The following is a 4,734-nucleotide window of genomic DNA, read 5'->3' on the forward strand; positions in this document are numbered from 1 at the left end:
GAAATTTTACCTCCAAGGGGTGCCTGGGTGGCTCAAACAGTTGGGTGTCCGACTCTTGATCTCAGCTCAGGTCATGATCTCACTCACAATTCGTGGATTTGAGCCCCACATCAGGCTCTGAGCTGACAGAGAATCCCTGCTTAGGATTCTGTCTCTCTCTGCCCCTCCCATTCTCTCTCTCTCTCTCAAAAAAATGTTTTTTTATCTCCATGAAATGACATGATTATAATGTTTATTTAGAAATAATAATTTGTCATTGAAGTGCTTTATAGAGAAAATAAGTAAGAGATTGCAGACGGGAGATTAGACTTGGAACTTCAACTTCTCACGTATAAGGAAAAAACACAGAAACAGTTGGTAACTGTGACCCTTAAAAAGCTTTGTAGGCTTCTTAATGGTGAGAACCAAGTCTTATTTCTTATTTCTATCCATTTCTTAGTCTTATACTTGTTTCTATCAATTGCAACTAATACAGTGGCATGCATTTCACTGATGGTCAGTAATAGTCACTAAGTGAATGAATGAGGTATACAAAAAAGGACAGATGCATAGGTTTTGGCAAGGAAGACTTGCTAAGACTAAACTGGTTGCCTCTGGAAAGGTGTTAAGTAGTTAATAGTCCTCTTGCTAGAAGTAGGGGAAATAGGAACAGGATCCAGTTTATGGAAAAGGTGAGTCCAGAAGTTCACACTTTTTGTGTATCTTTTTCCTAGAAGGGATAGACAAAAAGCAATTCATTCTCATAATACCCTTAAGCCTAAGAAGTAATTCATAATATCCCTACTCTGTTTCTCACCTTTTTAGTGGCAGGAAGAAAGTTGCCAGAAGGTTGAGTGAGTCACCCACAGTCATAAAGCCGGGAGGGCCTGTCCAAAGAATGGAAGCCTAACCCCCTTCTGACATGGTTATCCATGGCTCAGAACATGAAGTCTCATACAAAGCAAATCCTGATTTGAATAAGAGCTTCACGACACTCTGGTTATATTACCTCCTCTTCAACGTTTCACGTAAGTTGAAGGAGATGAAATTCGAATTGCCTGTAGTCTAACTAAACAGCAAAAGTTGAAAGGAAATAAAAACCATGCTGCTTTTAGTAGAATCCTCTGGTTGGTTGTTTTCAGGGAATGCGCTCTTGTGTAAAGTGAAATGTTGCAAAAATGGTTAAATTACAACGAAGGTAAGGGTGCAAGTGAAGCCTGGTGATATGTAGTCCAGGTTGGGGTTAAGTAAATGATAATCACCCTCCGTGCAGGTTTAATCAGTGACCTTTTCCCCCAAGGCATAAAGATGTTGACTTTCACACATACTTGGCCAGGGGTCTGTGAATGTTGCCTGCCAGCTGTGAACCATATGCTGCCCACCCAGACTGCCTCCAGAACTCGTGTCCCTCACAAATGCCCCAGCTAGGTCACCTTCAAGTCAATGAGACTAGCTGTATAATACATGGGGTGGCCCATGGTTATTCATTCACATACAAATATTTATAGAGTGCCTATTTGTATGACACAGTGCTAAGTCGACTGGAGGTGGGAAAGGACCATAAATACCAACATGAGTAAAGCATTCCCTGAGCCTGGAAGGAGTTTAAGATTTACTCAGGTAAAGCACATCACTTGAGAAGAAAAATTTTAATAAAAATTTTAATAAAACATTTTAAGAAGTGTAGGTATCCCAAAATACTGTTCCAGTATTCTGCAATAGGTCAGAAAATCAAGAGGTGATCTCAGTTTGTAGGACAGAGATAGAGCTTACTTTTTGTTTGGAGGGAAGATCTTCTGGAGGAGGAGAAAGTTGAGCTGGATCCTTTTGCTGTTTTTATTAAAACCTGGCCTGAGTCTAAGCTAAAACATGCCAAATGAGTCACGCAGAGATAAAACAATTAAACAACAGACTGCTTGGCTTGCACAACCCAACATCCGGGCTTGTTGTTCTGATGTTCCATAGCCTTGGCCTACCATTGCACCTTTTACTGTTTTAAGACTTTGAATTTTTTGAATTTACTGTTTCAGGACTGGTATGAGCTTTTAGTTGTTAATTATGAAGGATTAGTCAAATCCCTGGTAATCAACCAGCAAATGGAAGCCATCTCACCCTAGAATTCGGGATTGTTGAGGCATATTGGGCAGGATCCCAGAGACCAACAGAACATGCTAGACCTGATGGCTGACTCAAGTCTAAGACTCTGAAATCAGATTGGAGGTCAAAGGCTGCTGCCGCATTTTCTGTGCAGAGCCTTGGTAGGGAGGAAACACGCTGAGATAGGATACAAAGAGTGTTCTCTGCTCAGATCCTCCTTCTATAAGTGTACAGACAATTTGAGGTATAGAGGGAAGAGCTGTCTTAATCCCCTTCTGTTCTACGTGCCTACTACATGTCTAACATGTTGCAAGGATTCCAATAAAAATTTATTGACAGAAAGGGTCCTTGGGAATAATAGTTGACAAAGTTGGGGCCCAGGTGCATGTTTCCAAAACTGGAGTCCTGGAACTCCAGACAGGTGTCTTGGGGACCCCCCATGGAGATGTGAGGGAGAGCATTCCCAAGTGTCCTTCCTCCTCCTATAACTATCTTTGATCCGAGTGGTTCTGCTTTTGTCTGTTTTATATAATAAGAGTTTACCATGGTTTTGTTTGAAAATTGCCAGAAAAATCCTGGAGGTGGAAAGAAGAAGAGCCTTTGGGACTATATGATACAATCTTAGCAGGATATTGTTACAGGATAAAGGAGAGTCAGGCCACTTAGTAGTGTCACGGAGCATGGTCGTAGCCACAAGACTGACCCTAGGCCAGTAGAGAGGAGACCTGCAGAAGAAGGAGAAAGGTGGCCAAAGAGATCTTACGAATCACTTCTCAAGGGCTTTCCTTTGGTCATTGACTATGAACCAACCTCCTGAATATAGCAGACAAGACCCTACTTCCTCCTCTTACTCTTCCCACTGTCTCTGTCTCTATATTCCAGCTACTCTTCCTCAAATCTTGCCTGAAGATCTTTGCAAAGGCCGTTCCCTCTGCCTGGGAAATGTTCTTCCTCCTTTTCTGGGTGAGTCCTTCTTTGAGTTTCCATTGAAATGTCCCTTTCTGACATCCTATCTCCCTCAGCCTAGACCAGGACGGCTCCTTTGTTTCCTGTATTTCTAATTTAGTGGGCTTATCACAATTGCAATAATCTATTCAAGGACTGCTCCTTTTCCCCCAGATAGATTGTGAGTTCTAATTTTTTTTAACGTTTATTTATTTTTGAGAGAAAAGGTGTGCCAGAGGAGGAGGGACACAGAGAGGGGAAGACAGAGAATCCAAAACAATCAGTGCAAAGCCTGACATGGGGCTTGAACCCAGGAACCATAAGTCATGACCTGAGCAGAAGTCAGATGCTCAACCAACTGAGCCACGCAGTGCCCTTGATAGGTTATGAGTTCTGATGAGAGAAGGAAGTTCTCCACTGTATTCTCTGCACCTAGCACAGTGTCAGGCACCTAAGAGGTGCTCAAAAAATTCTTCATAAATGTGATTGGCAACTTTTAAAATGTCCCCAATTTTCCCCACCTGCTAGTATTCACAGCCTACGTTACCTGGAGTAACTTGCTTCTAACCAATAGAATTCAGCAACGTTGAGGGTATGTCATTTCCATTATTAGGTTACATAAGACTGCAACTTCCATCTTGCTGATCACCTTCTCACCTTATATGCTTTGATGAAGCAAGCTCACATGTTGGAAAAGCTCAAGGAATTGAATCCTGGCAACAACCACATGAGTCTGGGAATGGATGCTTCACCCAGTCAACCTTCAGATGAGATCCCTGCCCTGGCCAACACCTTGATTACAGCCTTGTGAGAGACCCTGAAGCTGAGTACTTAGCTAAGCATGCCTCAACTCCTAACCCTCAGAAACTAAGAGATAACAAATGTGTGTAGTTTTAAGCCACTAAGTCTTGGGGATAATTTCTTACACAGCAATAGGTAGCTAATAAGACAAATAAGTGAGTAAGTCAGTAAGTGACTGGATGAAACTGAAGACCTCACTAAAGGAAGGGGAAACTAAGACCTGGTGGAGGTGAGGGGGTAGTGTAGAGAGAGTGGACTGATATGCTCAAAGACAATTGTCCATGCTTCCTGTTTGATTTTGTTTCTCTCAACCATAGAATCTAAAGGAGGCGTTTTGGGGAAAACTCTTCCAAAGTTTTTAGAATCAGAAATTCAACAGGTGAGTGGACAATTTATATGCCCAGGCACTATCTGATATCATTCATAAGTATTTGTGTTTGTAGATGAATAACAAAGATACATCCTCAGTGATACCAATTCAGATGCAGTTTATATCAAAACATACAGTCTAGCTTGGGAAGCCTTTATTTTAAGTAGCTGTATTTTAAATCTTGACCCAAGTGACCCACTCAGATCATCTTTGTCTCATGTGTAGTTGACACTGAACAAGGAAACAGCATTAATAAGTTGGAATAGGTTAGTGGGCTTTGAGTCTGCAATCCAGATGTAAACAATATAAAATCCTTGATAGAGCTATAAATACCAGCTTTATCAATAGCTCTCATAATTTACAATTTTCCAATGCATTTCAAAATGCTGACTCTCACCTTTTTCCTAGATTGGTTTCTTCACTTCAGAGTGATAAAAGAGTGCAAAAAATAATGATATACTTTGGAGTGCATTCGTGTTCCAACATCCAGTTTTAATGGAGGCCTACAAAGAAGTTCCTTTTCTGCCTTCTTAAATGTCGTA

The 4,734-nt window shown here is 41.3% G+C and overlaps 1 long non-coding RNA gene across 1 annotated transcript; it reads left to right on the plus strand.

Moving 5' to 3' along the window:
* Positions 1 to 2,128: 2,128 nt before the first annotated feature.
* Positions 2,129 to 3,926, plus strand: LOC109271750 (uncharacterized). Its single transcript, XR_002082097.2, has 2 exons — positions 2,129 to 3,039; positions 3,635 to 3,926. It is a non-coding gene; the product is annotated as an uncharacterized LOC109271750 (long non-coding RNA).
* Positions 3,927 to 4,734: the final 808 nt, after the last annotated feature.

The sequence above is a fragment of the Panthera pardus genome, unplaced genomic scaffold, assembly GCF_024362965.1.
Source record: "Panthera pardus isolate Hobbes unplaced genomic scaffold, ASM2436296v1 HiC_scaffold_17, whole genome shotgun sequence".
NCBI classification, from domain to species: Eukaryota; Metazoa; Chordata; class Mammalia; order Carnivora; family Felidae; genus Panthera; species Panthera pardus.